A 16040-nucleotide genomic window follows, 5' to 3' on the forward strand; every position below is an offset into this window, starting at 1 on the left:
GAGGGTGAAACAAACAATTTTTTTTTCTCAGAATCAAAAACAAATAATTTTTTTCTCCAAAAACTGGAAACAAACTTTTTTTTCAAAAAAAAACCATAGCCCCCCCCCCCCCCCCCGGAAAATCAAATGGTTGCTGCCTTATGTGAATACTTGGACACCCCCAATGAGGGCCTCTATTTTCAATTCTGAATTTTTTATACTTGATAATCAGCATAAATTTATTTATTTATTAAACTGTGAAGACAATCAGGTCCTTAATGCTGTTGGTAAATTTATTAAAGTGAATATGAGTTAGTAATTGTATTGTAACTGTATGTAAAAAATTGTTTGTATCTATGTATCTATGCAAATCAATATTCTTTTGCCTTATTCATGTATGCTCTGTATGCCCCTTGTGGGCCCTTAATTGGAAATAAAATATGTTCTGTTCTGTTCTGTTCTGTTCTGTTCTATTGAAGATATTCAATAGTTATCCCATAAGAACGCGGAAACTTTTTACCGGAGTTTTTTTTATTTTTTATTCTATTCATAACATCCGGTTGAATTTCAGATTTCGGTCTGTTTCAATTTATACAATTTGTTTTGCAGGACAACGGCATTGTTATGAACAATGGAGTTTTCAACTGAAGATGTCAGCAGTATATCTACATGTCGGTCAATGCGGAAACCAAATAGGAAAGGCTTTCTGAAAGAAAACATCACAAGATAAAGCTGTCCATGAAGGGTACAAAAAAATTAAAAATCTAGCCACTTCGGCACCTAGTCAAATTTGCACCCGGTGCAGTCATTTCGGCAACAGTTATTTCGCCTCCGAGTATTAACAACTTTTTATGTTTTGCTAGTAAATTAATGATGACCTTTTGACTTATATTTTCTTCTCCATATAATTTTTCAAACGTGTCAATGTATTTTGTCGGGTGCAAGACAAGTTGGCCTGGAGACATGATGAAAATAACCTTAAACCTACATGTATCAAGATCAAGATGGAACTGTCTCCAAAAAAACCCACTCTGACTGTTTAAAAAGACAACTTAGACCATCAACATGATCAATAAGAAAACTCAGACCGTTTAAAATAACAACTCAGACTACTTATAAAATTATACTTTTGAAAGCTTAACTTATCATATAATATAATAAGGAAAACATTCTCATATATATGTCAAGTATGTCAAACAATTTATTTATAGTTCATAAAACAAAAAAGTTATTTCTTAGTCCATCATGTGTCCATCATACAATGTACTTAAACGGACAGTCCATAAATACAGTGCACATTTCTTTCGAAGGTGACTGACTGTCACATCATTGCATTTTGGTAGCATATTAATTTAATGCAGTAAATAGCATTCCATGTGTCTGTGTTGTCTGTTTGCTTTGGAATCTATAGAGCTTGCCTTCACCATGTTCACTGAAGAGTTTGCAATCCATTGGGGTTTTCTTGGCTTCCTTGCACATATGAGATATAGAATTAAAGGTTGCCTTTCTTTGCCTTTCAGTTAAGTTAAGTTGGTGGTGCCACTGCAACCCTGTTGACATAGGATATAATATCTTGGAGATGGTCAACACTAGTACCGGCTCTAGTTTTATAATAAATTCTTAAAGATAGGAGCAAAAACCATGAAAACTACGTAATGCAATTTTGCTGGCAAATTCAGTAAAATGCTGAAATGATGTTGCAATCTAAAACATATCATTTAATAATTTATGATAATTTATATCATGTACATGTATATAGTTCAACTGGTTATTATCCGAACCTGTACCTGAAAAATAATGAGATTAGTTACAAATTTCCATTATTAAAGCAGCTATAAAAGCTATTGGTGTCTAAGGGTTATGTCTGTCAATTTTGAAAAAAAAAACTTGGAGGAATATATACGTTCATCGGCTAACTGAATATATCGGACAATGGGATATTTTTAGCTGACATTTTGGGTATCCGATTGGCCGGAGTCTACTGTATATAGTTCAAATCCTCTTTTAACAATTTGTCTGAGTTGTCCTTTTATACGATCTGAGTTGTCTTATTGAAAGTCCAAGTTGTTTTATTGACAGTCTGACTTGTCTTTTTATACGATCCCAGTTGTCTTTTTAGATGGTCTGATTGAATCAGTCCCACTTGTCTCCAGGCCAATTGTCCAGCATTCTTTTTGTTACCCTTCAAAGAAGTTACAACTTAAACAGAAACTTTGTTATAAACATGATAAACAATGCCATACTATCTGTTACCCTATTTAAACTTGCATAACAAAGGAACTTCTTTTTCATGACTACTGCACAATTCCTAGCATGGCTAGTAAACATACAAAATTGGTGCAGAAAAAAATCAAAAAAATTTAGACTACAAAGACGTCTTTTTAGCTCACCTGGCCCGAAGGGCCAAGTGAGCTTTTCCCATCACTTGGCGTCCGTCGTCTTTGTCCGTCGTCGTTAACTTTTACAAAAATCTTCTCCTCTGAAACTACTTGGCCACAATCATCATTGGGGTATCTAGTTTTAAAAATGTGTGGCGTGACCCGGCCAACCAACCAAGATGGCCGCCATGGCTAAAAATAGAACATAGGGGTAAAATGTAGTTTTTGGCTTATAACTCAAAAACCAAAGCATTTAGAGCAAATCTGACATGAGTAAAATTGTTTATCAGGTCAAGATCTTTCTGCCCTCAAATTTTCAGATGAATCCGACAACCCGTTTTTGGGTTGCTGCCCCTGAATTGGTAATTTTAGGGAATTTTTGCTGTTTTTGGTTATTATCTTGAATATTATTATAGATAGAGATAAACTGTAAACAGCAATAATGTTCAGCAAAACAAGATCTACAAATAAGTTTCCATGACCAAAATAGTCAATTGACCCCTTAAGGAGTTATTGCCCTTTGTAGTCAATTTTAAGCATTTTTCATAAATTTTTGTAAATTTTTAGAACATATTTTCCACTGTAATTACTGGGCCAAGTTCATTATAGATAGAGATAATTGTAGCAACAAGAATGTTTAGTAAAGTAAGATCTACAAACACATCACCATCACCAAAACACAATTATGTCATGAATTTATCTGTGTCCATTGTTTAATATGCACATAGACCAAGGTGAGCTACACAGGCTCTTGAGAGTCTCTAGTTTTTCATATTAATGGTTATGAATTATGAGATATGAATCAAACAATATATATAAAAAGAAAATAGGAAACATAAGGCCTGTTATAATATAGTTAAAACTAAACATTGTAGAACTGCTAGAAAATGAGTACTTCTTTTTTAAATCTCATGAATCTCAATACTTCCCCCTATCAATTTCAAAAAGAGCAGTCACTTCTCCCTGAAGTGCACAAATTTATGTGTGAGCCCTGATAAATACATTGTCTGTGATAATATATATATTTTTTTCTTTTTAGCTCACCTTGTCCAAAGTAAGCTTTTCTCATCACTTGGCGTCCGTCGTCGTTGTTAACTTTTTACATTTTGAACTTCTTCTAGAGAATCACTGAATGGAATGAAACCAAACATTGCATTCATGAATGTTCCTTATGAGGTGCTGACCAAGTATTGTAACAACACTTGGTCAGCACCTCATACTTTGTAGCCGATCCATCATCCAAGATGGCCGCCAGCGGAGGACTTAGTTTAACATAGGACCCTATGGGAAATGCATACAAATGTCTTCTTTTAGAGAACCACTGAATGGAACAAAACCAAACATGGCATGAATGTTCCTTATGATGTGCTGACCAAGTGTTGTTACTTTGTAGCCTATCCATCATCCAAGATGGCCACCAGCGGGGACTTAGTTTAACATAGGACCCTATGGGAAATGCATACAAATCACTTCTTTTAGAGAACCACTGAATGGAATAAAACAAAACTTATCGCACCGCGGGTAAAATATCACGTTGTGATTGGTTTAACCCCGTCACGTGGTGACCCCCTATTATAAGTTATATGGTTTGCTACTGACCCCTTACGGATCCATAGAGGGTTAGTAAAATCCATAGGAGGTGAGGCCGTAGGCCGAGTCCCCTATGGATTTTACTCACCCTCTATGGATTCGTAGGGGGTCAGTAGTGAACCGTATAACGAATTTATCGCACGCAGGACTTTTCCTGTTGAGTTTTGTAGAAAAATAAACAATGAAATACAATAACATCAATAGACGACGTCACCATTAACAGTAGGACGTGACGTCATGAACCCCCTATGAAATTTACTAACCCCTACGGTCTCATAGGGGTCACCACGTGACGGCGCTAAACCAATCACAACGTGATATTTTACCCGCGGTGCGATAAGAGACCGTATGGGGTTGGTAGATTTCATAGGGGGTTCATGACGCGTTAATGGTGACGTCATCTATCGATGATGTTGTGTTTCATTGTTTATTTTTCAACATAACGCAGCAGAAAAAGTCCAGCGTGCGATAAATTCGTTATACGGTTAACTACTGACCCCCTACGGACCATAGAGGGTGAATAAAATCCATAGGGGATTCGGCCTCCGGCCTCACCCCCTATGCATTTTACTAACCCTATATGGATCCGTATGGGGTCAGTAGCGAACCATATAACTTATAATAGCATGAATGTTCCTTATGAGGTGCTGACCTAGTGTTACTTTGTAGCCGATCCATCATCCAAGATGGCCGCCAGCAGGGGACTTAGTTTAAAGGGGCACTAGCTACGATATATATAAAAAATCTAAAGTTTGATTTTTTTCTGTTCAATCATTAATGAATGTGAAATAGTGAAATAACAATTTGCATTTTGCAGCCAAAAAGGTTCAATTTTGTCAAATTACGCTAGAAACATTGATAATTAGTAATTCACTTGCAAGTAAACTTACGGTAAATCATTTGATTACTAATTCGATGCACATAAAATCATTCTTATACGGTCAAAACAATGAGAAACATCTATAAAATAAAATCAAACAGACCTATAAAAATCCAATTGCACGTGTTGGTTTAATCTATTCATATCTTTATTGATGTTTACATCGCTTATATAGTCATCTGAGGTCAAATCGATAGGTAATTAGATGGCGTCTGGACTAAAATACACACGAAACGAACCTATATATTATCTACCCCATGCTCTGTAAACTGTTTATTTTAGACTTTTGATAGTTTGGATAAATGTTTTACATTGTTATATACAAATACAATGTATGAGAATTTGAGTCAAATCGGTGACCATGAATTTGACAGCTAGTGCCCCTTTAACATATGACCCTACAGGAAATACATACAAATGTCTTCTTTTAGTGAACCACTGAATGGAATGAAACCAAACATAGCATGAATGTTCCTAATGAGATACTGACCAAGCATGTTGTTACTTTGTCGCAATTCCAACGTCCAAGATGGCCGCTAGTGGGGGACTTAGTTTAACATAAGACCCTATCATGTTGCCTATGGGAAATACATACAAGTTTCTTCTTATAGACAACTACTGAATGGAATGAAACCAAACATAGCATAGATGTTCCTTATGAAATGCTGACCAAGTGTTGTTACTTTGTAGCCGATCCATCATCCAAGATGGCTGCCAGTGGGGGACTTAGTTTAACATAGGACCCTATGGGAAATACATACAAATGTCTTCTTTTAGTGAACCACTGAATGGAATGAAACCAAACATAGCATGTATGTTCCTTATGAGATGCTGACCAAGTGTTGTTACTTTGTTGTCATTGCAACATCCAAGATGGCCACCAGGGAGGGGACTTAGTTTAACATAGGACCCTATGGCAAATGCATACAAAAGTCTTCTTTTAAAGAACCACTGAATTGAATGAAATCAAACATGGTCCGAGTACACAGTTATTTCGTAGTAACACACTGTCCACAGTAGGGACTATATTCGTGGACAACGAAAATCAAGGGACGATAACTGTGTACTCGGACCTAATAGGATAGAAAAAATTGACCAATCTTAATAAAACTTGGTATGACCTAAACTTAATAAACTATGAGACTGCTTACAAAGTTTCATGGCAATAGGATATATATTATAGACAGTATGATAAATTCTATATTCAACATTGCGTGTAAAAATTTGACGTTAAAATTGAAAAATTTCAAATATCAACATTTGGGGCTTTAAAAATCAAAATATTGCAAAAAAACACTTTTTAAATGCCTTGATATATAATATATCATGTATCAAAAGCAATAGAATACTCATTTAATTTATCAGACTTAGCATAATTATTCAAAAGTCAAATTTATATGAGCCTGTGCCTAAAAATGGAGGTTTTCCAATAAAGGGGAGCCTTACATGAAGATGTAATATTTTCCAGCAATTTTAAATTTGTGATGTTTTTTGGTTATAAATAATCCTTACATATGTATTTATTGTACTTTAAATGGAAAGAAAAATTACAAATAGCATATCATAATAGTTTAAAAGGGTCTTAGGCCAAGTAAGTCTGAAAATAGTTTAGGGTCAATTTAGGCCGTAGCACATATTTACATTTAAAAATGCATACTAAAGCTATAGGAAATAAAAATTTGTGTCTTATTCATCATTTTTATACTTAAGTTACATGATACAATAAATCTGAGCACAAGAGGACTCGTTAGTTCAACTTTTTGTGCAGACAGTATGGTCAAATGCAAAGATTTTTCAATTTTTAGTGAAAAACTTGCATGCAATTTTAGCCCAAACAGGCTTATATTTGAACCACTTGCTATCCTACAGAAGAAAACAAGAGATATTATGTGAAATGAGACAGGTACAAAAGACATTATAAAGTGCTTTTTATACAAATTTAGTGAAATCTTCAATATGGACTTCCAACTTTTATGTACCAAGCTCCTCACATTTAACTTGATCCAAACAGGGCGTTACCCCAGGGTCATTTATACAGCACATTTTGCACACATTATCTGAGATAATCTTCTTTTCTGTAGATTTAGAGTTCACAAATGAGTTATGCAACTGGATTAAAGCATAGAAACACAAATATTAAAACATGAAAACCTGTCAGATAGCAAGTTAGAATGCCACTTATGCATCAAAATTGAAAAAGCTTTGAAATGCTCAATTTCCCCATGTCATGCCAAAATGGGAAATTTTTGCAGATTTCTATCAAATAAAAGTTTTTAAAATCCTTTAGTTTTATTCTTTTTGACAAATTGACACCATTAAATCATGCAGGGAAATTGCCCAAGTACAGATTCTATATTTCATGATTTCACCTCTTTAAAAGGTCCGAGTACACAATTATTTCGTAGTGCATTTCCTTTAGACAAGAAATGGAAATAAAAAAAAAATCCCACCTGCACTTTCTCCATTATATTTTTACAGTGTGTTGTACTACTTTTGGGACAAATTATATCAAAATTATAGAAAACTTCATCAGCTCTAGCTCAAAATATGGACAATTTTATGTGAAGGGGGGCTTGAAATCTTTTGACAGCTTCCGAAATGCTAATTTTTGACCTTTTTCAACTGGACCAAATCACTTCTTCATGAATCAAATTTTTCTACAGTGTAATTTTATCCCCCTTCTTGCTACTTGAGGCATAAAACATAAATAAATAAATTTGGAAGGGATATAAAAAAAATTGACAAGTAACACACTGTCCACAGTAGGGACTATATTCGTGGACAACGAAAATCAAGGGACGATAACTGTGTACTCGGATCACATAGCATGAATGTTCCTTTCCCTATGAGGTGCTGGCCAAGTGTTGTTACTTTTAGCCAAATTTTATATTTTTTTATATAATTTCAAAAACCCAAGTAGAATCAGGTGAGCGATACAGGCTCTTGAGAGCCTCTAGTTGTTTTACCATCATGACCATCACTTATGTTTTTCTATTTCAGACACACTTTTATACACCCTGATGGAAAACAAAGATCTGTACATGTAGATAGTGAGCCAAAAGTTGTACAAAAGGCTTTTAAAGGTCTAAAAATAAGGTAAAAAATAACTAGAAATTCAGAAATGTATGCTTGCAATTTCTTATTGTCATTAGTGAACAAAAGCCACATCCACAGACAATTGCAATTTTAGAAATATGCTAATTAAAATGCAAGTCGTTATTTTTGTGACAATTTCATCTCATTGTTCGCATTAATAAAAACATGACAAAACATCAAGATGCTATAGAAACTAGATCTGATATGATTACAAATGAGACAACACTCCACCAGAGACCAAATGACAAAAAGCAGCAACTATTAGGTCTCAATACAACATCCATGAGCAAAACCCATAACTGCAAAGCAAGCTATAAAAAGTCAACATACAAATGCAAATTCAAACAGTTCAAACAAGAATACTTACAGCCAACTGATAGAACAATAAAAATAAACCAATATACAGCAATAAACAAAAACTACTAATTTATATTGGTAAAATGTACAATCTTGCTATAATATAGGCCTCCATGCTTTATGATTTGAAATTCACTAGACAACATTGTACTCTATATAAGCCACATCCATCAAAATTCATGAACACTATCCTTTCAGTCCAACCTGATCCTTTAAAATGAATATATTGTTACTAATGGTCTTGGGTTCCTAACTTATTCAAGGCTCAGAAATATTTATTTTTACAGAGATGGAAATATTGTATCAGGGAAGAGAAGAAGAGGAACAAATTGGGCATTAGGTATACATATATATAAATTGCCATGACAATGCAAGAGTTGTCTCCCTCTATTTAATCACTCTAAAATAACTGTACATATATATGTAAATTCAAAAATCTTTGCTTGCATTTATTTGTTAGATAGCTGAATAACAGCTGACTTAAGACTGCTGTTCAATTGAATTCCACCACATTTGAAGAAATTCCTTTGCTAGAAAGCAAGACAAAAAAGCCTACATGTACATCAGCTATTTAATTTTTGGTGTGAATTTCCTCAGGGATGATTCCACTATTTAGTTTATTCAGGAAAATAAAATAAAAATCGGTATTTCCGGAAAAGTTTCAGTCAACGATTATGGCAACTATAATTTGTCATAGTTTGTCGTCAAAACGTAGTAAAATCCAGATAAGAATGCTGACTACGATCGCATTTTATTAACAAGGATTTAATTATGTAAATTAGGTAAACAAAATTTTAGCAGCCGGATTCAATTGAATAAAATGTTATGGGAGTTTTTGAATTCGCAAAAATGGATCGCTTAGCAGGTTGATCAAAAACATGCTTTTTGTCAAAATTGGTGTCAAAGCAGACCTCGACAAAGAACAAATTCAAATTTTGATACAACATTGATGAATAAATTTTAATGGGCGCCGATCTTATAAAAGCAGATCGCCCAGCAGAGCTGGTTATGTAACTTGATTAACCCCCCCCCCCCCTGAAATACGATGTCATCATTATGGAACTGTTTCAAAACAAAAATGTGTCCAAAGTACACGGATGCCCCACTCGCACTATCCTTTTCCATGTTCCATGGACCGTGAAATTGGGTAATTATCTAATTTGGCATTAGAAAGATCATATCATAAGCAACAAGTGTACTAAGTTTCAGGTTGATTGGACTTCAGCTTCATCAAAAACTAGCTTGACCAAAAACTTTAACCTGAAACTCCCACTTTCATTTTCTATGTTCAGTGGACCGTGAAATTGGGGTCAAAAGTCTAATTTGGCTTAAAAATTAGAAAGATCATCTGATAAGCAACAAGTGTACTAAGTTTCAAGTTGATTGGACTTCAGCTTCATCAAAAACTACCTTGACCAAAAACTTTAACCTGGATGGATGAACGGAACCACAGACGGATGGACGGACGAACGAACGGAGCCACAGACCAGAAAACATAATGCCCCTCTACTATCGTAGGTGGGGCATAATGATCCAAATAATTTTAAAGTTCAATGGTCAATTGCTTTAAATATCTTATCAATTAAGTATACGGTATAACCTTTTGTAATTATTGCTTTTCTGAATTCGGCAATTGGCTAGTTCAATTTGAAATCCATTTGAATCAAGGTAAGTTTATAAAGATGATCTGTTGAAAAAATACCCAATGGATGATTTTTTTCAGTGGTTAATATGGCGTGCCGTTTTGCTATTCAATCTAACTTCAAGATATCTCATAAACTTTATAAGATATCTTATATAATAGTTCATTAGATATCTTATATAATAGTTCATAAGATATCTTATATAGTTTGTAAGATATCTTATAAAGTTTATAGGATATCTTACATAGTTCATGAGATGTGTTATAAAATTTATGAGATATCTTTTATAGTTTATAAGATATCTCATATAGTTTTCTTTATCAGATATCTTATAAACTATATGATATATATTATAAATTATATATAAGATATCTTATATAAACTATATATAAGATATCTTATATAAAGTATATTTATAAGATATCTTATACTATATAAGATATCTTATAATCGATATTAGATATCTTCTTTATTATATAAGATATATATTTATATAAGATATCTTATAAAAAAGATTATTTAAGATATCTTATATATCATATAAGATATATTAGTTGAGACATCGTATAGAAATTATAAGATTATTCATGTAATATATCTTATATAATTTTCTTAAGATGATATCTAATAAACTATATAAGATATCTTGTATAAAAAATATTTATAAGATATTTCATATACTTAATGAGATATAAAGTATATACGATATCTTATAAGTATATACGATATCTTATATGTTTAATAAGATATCTTATAGTTTTTAAACTTTATAAGATATCTTATTAAATATATAAGATATCTCATATAAAAGAGGGACGAAAGATACCAAAGGGACAGTCAAACTCATAAATCTAAAACAAACTGACAACGCCATGGCTAAAAATGAAAAAGACAAACAAACAACAGCACACACGACACAACATAGAAAACTAAAGAATAAGCAACACGAACCCCACCAAAAAACCAGGGGTGATCTCAGGTGCTCATATAATATATAAGATATCTCATATAATATATAAGATAGCTTTAAAAAATTAAATTATATAAGATATCTCATATATTAAATGAGATATCTTATAAAAATCTTACATGTTATATAAGATATCTTATATATTATGAAATAAATTGAGATAATTTGAAATTCGAATAAATAACTAAACAGCTTGCCATAGGTTTATGTTAGCTGGTATATATGCCTTGTTTACCAAAGTTAAGATGATAGTGCATCATGTGCAATGGCATTCATGTATTACAACTTCCCTGGTCTGAATCCAATAACTTCTTCAATCAGTGTACAGGTGAAACTTAATATACATTTTCTGTTTTTACAGGCCAGGAAAATGATATTACAATGTATTTCGTTTTACTTTGTATGCATGAAAAATTCCCAATTGGGGTAAAAATTCCCAATTTGATGTTGAAGGGACCCATTTACAAACACCTGGAATCATGTTCCTCTGGCTTATATCATTAAAAGATGGACTTTGCAATATTTGCTTTTATTGCTATTTTAAGAAATGTTCCTTTGATCTTGCTAAATGAGTCCAGTTATATGATAAATTGTTGCTAGAAACTAAGCATTGCTAAGGAGGCACACAGCCATGACAGCCTTGCAAATGAAATTGACTTTGTCATAGGTAAAATAGCGATAAACAGATTAACATGGGTCATCTCTACTAATTGTTTTTCTCACTTATACTGTAATGGCCCTAGTGAGAAAGTCAATCTTGTTGAGACAACCAACGATAATATATAAATACATGTATTATTTGGGGATGATCAGCAACACACTTTTATCACTCACTAAGGTTTCCTTGCATGATTTATAGGTTACCATGGACTGAAGAAGAGTGGAGAGGATCATATTCTAGAGGATACTGCCAACCAAGTCAGGAAAGAAATTGAGAGGTAACAATATTTACTTGCAGAAAAATATGGGATAACATTACATGAAGTATTACTATAATTGAAAAGTTGATTTCGATATTTACATTTTTTTGTCTTGAATAGAATGCAGAATAACTTTTTAATTCACAGTAACATTTTATGTTGCATTGATATAAGGAGATGTGGGGTAGGGTCATTTTGAATTTGATAGCATCTTCACTGTACACCTAAATTATTTGTAAATACATAACGTCGCTGGGCTTCTAAAATGTCGTATATGACTTTTTTGGCTAAAAATACTTTTTGACACCCATGGTCTGGGCAGGAGGAAATCTTTGGTATTACAAAATAGCATTCAGTTAGACCAATCAAAATGTGTGAAATAAGACATATTACAAAATTGCCAATGTCAGTTGTTTGTAAAGTTTGCTTCCAAAATGTTGTATGAAAACTTGAAAATCGTTGTAGAATGGCTTTGGGAAAAAAATAATTGTACATTTCTTTATTTCTGTGAAAATAATTTAAGTTCTTGGATAATTCAGAACTGTCAAAGTTTTTATTTCACTGCTATTTACAAAAATGTTCAAGTTCACATCGGACATTTTGGAAGCATGCATTTTGCCAAAATTTTCAAAGCCTGTTTGTGAGATATTTTTTTCATGAAAAATTTATAACTGACAACATTCGAGAAGCCCAGCGGCGATAAGTAATGTTCCTTCATAATTCTTCATACAGCCTGTAGCCAGCTCTAAAGACCAATGGACAAATATCTTCTGTAAAGCAAGGTCTTGATAACTGACTTAATTCTGAATTCCAAACACAAAGACAAAACTACATGTGTATATAAAAAAAGTAATAATTAAGGCTAACCTGTTGTATAAGTGATGATAAAGTTATTGCCACAAATTCTTGCATACATGTAGGTCAAACGGAAATAATCAAAGTAATATTGCTAATATTGAAATAAGATACCCAAGAGATATTCAAATCGAAGAAGAACTGACGAGGACATGGAAAAAACTGTAAACCATGAAATCAATTTTCTTCTAACATTTAATTTTTTCCTCATTCCATAAGTAATGTAGTGCTCAAGAAAATATATTAATCTACAGCATTTACTTGTTGAATCAGTTGTAAACATCAATATAACACAATAAACTAACAACACACAACATTCAAAGACCTTTAGAGGTCAACACAATCTGCCACAGTAAGTAAACAGGTGCATATTGTCGCTGGGTTTCCAAAATGTCGTATATGACTTTTCTGGCTAAAAATACTTTTTGACATTAATGGTATGGGCGGGAGGAAATCTTTTGTATTACAAAATAGCATATGGTTACCCAAATCAAAACGTTTTAAATAAGACATATTACAAAATGCCAATGTCAGTTGTGTGTAATGTTTGCTTCCAAAATATTGTATGAAAACTTGAAAATCATTGTTTAATGACTTTGGGAATAAAATAATTGTACATATCTTTATTTCTGTGAAAATAATTTAAGTTCTTGGATAATACAGAATTGACAAAGTTTTTATTTCACTACTATTTACAAAAATGTTCAAGTTCCCATCCGACATTTTGGAAGCATGAATTTTGTCAAAATTTTCAAAGCCTGTTCATGGTAAAAAAAAATTATTGAAAAATTTGTAAATTTACAACATTTTGGGAGCCCAGCAACAATATACCATATATATGCATGTATACAGTATGTCAAAATTAGCCCTGTCCAAAGCAGTCTTTTTTTTTTACAGGTGTGACATGTACAGTGGTTGTATAATGATGCACAGTTTGACTGGTGGTACAGGTTCAGGTTGGTATTTTTATGTATGTAGGTACTTAAGCTCATGTGAATAAAATGACAAAATTGTGTTATCTCCCCTTGTCCTGTAAACGTAATTTTTTTCACTTATCCAAGTTGCATCAATGCTGTGATTGATTTTTGGCTGAAATGGCTTATAAAATTCTAATCTGCATAATGATATATCAGCTTTAAAATAAAACCCTTGTTTTTAAACATAATCTACATCAGTGTACATGGTCATATACATTGGAGTCCATGCTAGTAAAGATAAAACCCTTGTTTTCAAACATAATCTACATCAGTGTACATGGTCATATACATTGGAGTCCATGCTAGTAAAGATAAAACCCTTGTTTTCAAACATAATCTACATCAGTGTACATGGTCATATACATTGGAGTCCATGCTAGTAAAGATAAAACCCTTGTTTTCAAACATAATCTACATCAGTGTACATGGTCATATACATTGGAGTCCATGCTAGTAAAAATAAAACCCTTGTTTTTAAACATAATCTACATCAGTGTACATGGTCATATACATTGGAGTCTATGCTATATATAGTGAAAATAAAACAAATTCAGCAACATATATATTTCACAACTTTCTTAATATCATTAATTCAATATTATATATCCTGATGTAAAATAAGTTGACAGGGAGAGACAACCCAAACCAAGCACAAGGCCTTATGATATTCCTTTTGTTGTATATTTTTGTAATTTTGTTGAAATATCAAGCACAACTCTATAGAGATTTATATATTCTTAGAAAAGAGATTATCAAGTTATTATGACTGTACCGTTGGATCATTACCAAACAGAACCATACACTAAAAAGTGACATATTTGGTTTACGATCTCTTCTTTGTAAGGCGATTAGGGAGGAAAATCACATGAACAACCTGATTTCCTGTACTGTGCGGATCATTTCAAAACATAACCTTATATAGACTTGTGTATTTTTAGGATTAGGATCACGTCTTTGTGAGGCCATGAGGGAGAAATTTCCCATGAGCCACCTGATTTCCTGAACTGTGAGGATCAGTCCCAAACATAACCTTACATAGACTTGTGTATTTTTAGGATTATGATCTCGTCTTTGTGAGACCATGAGGGAGGAATATCCCATGAACCGACTGATTTCCTGTACTGTGAGGATCAGTCCCAAACATAACCTTACATAGACTTGTGTATTTTTAGGATTAGGATCTCGTCTTTGTGAGGCCATGAGAGAGGAATATCCCATGAACCATCTGATTTGCTGTACTGTGGCGCCATGTTTGACAGGAGAAAGTCCGTTACAGAACTATAATGCTTTGCTAACACTGTCATACCTTTAACATCATTTGAATATGATCTTCAAGGAAAATCAGGAACAAGAAAAAGGAGAAAACGAAACCAGGGAATGAATTTGGTTTAAGAAATTTCAAAACTGGCATGAATGCACAAACAAAATTGAACAGTTTTATCGTTGTTTTTTATTGGCAGTTTCTTTTTTTTTACATTTTGATCTATAATTTTCACCTATTCCTAGATATTTTATCAAATTTATAGCCAAACTATGAATATTTTGTAATTCAAATGATCTTTTACAAATGCAGTTTTTATTTCAGAAATATATTTACAGACAATTCCATTTCAGGAATACTGACTGTGTTGTTCTGACATATAACGATGATGTCCTCGGAAAACTGAAGAGAAAGATGGAGAGTGTATCTTTTGAAGCCATGAACACCTCTATAGCGTCTGCTCTTGGGGGAGTGTTCTTTCCAACAGATACCATGACACCAAAAAGGTTAGATTATCTCCCCTTGTATAAAACATTCATTTAATACAATAATCCATTGAGATTTTTTGAATATCACTTTTTAGCTCACCTGACCCAAAGGGCCAAGTGAGCTTTTCCCATCACTTGGCATCCGTTGTCCATCGTCGTCGTCTGTCGTAGTTAACTTTTATAAAAATCTTCTCCTCTGAAAATTTAACCAAACTTAGCCACAATCATCATTTGAGTATCTAGTTTAAAAATTGTGTGCGGTGACCCAGCCAACCAACCAAGATGGCCACCATGGCTAAAAATAGAACATAGGAGTAAAATGTAGATTTTGGCTTATAACACTGAAACCAAAGCATTTAGAGCAAATCTGACAAGGTTGAATTGTTTATCAAATCAATATTTATCTGCCCTGAAATTTTCAGATGAATTGGACAACAGGTTGTTGGGTTGCTGACCCCCAATTGGTAATTTTTAAAGAAATTTTGCTGTTTTTGGTTATTATCTTGAATACTATTACAGATAGAGATAAACAGTAAACAGTAATAATGTTCAGCAAAGTACAAATAAGTCAAATGACCGAAATGTTCAGTTGACTCCTTAAGGAGTTATTGCCCTTTATAGTCAATTTTTAACAATTTTCAATAAT

At 33.0% G+C, this 16040-nt stretch overlaps 1 pseudogene; it reads left to right on the plus strand.

Annotated features, from left to right (window-relative positions):
* Nucleotides 1-547: 547 nt before the first annotated feature.
* LOC139504379 (tubulin delta chain-like) lies at nt 548-15449 on the plus strand (annotated as a pseudogene).
* Nucleotides 15450-16040: the final 591 nt, after the last annotated feature.

This window comes from Mytilus edulis, chromosome 14, assembly GCF_963676685.1.
Source record: "Mytilus edulis chromosome 14, xbMytEdul2.2, whole genome shotgun sequence".
In the NCBI taxonomy this organism is placed as follows: Eukaryota; Metazoa; Mollusca; class Bivalvia; order Mytilida; family Mytilidae; genus Mytilus; species Mytilus edulis.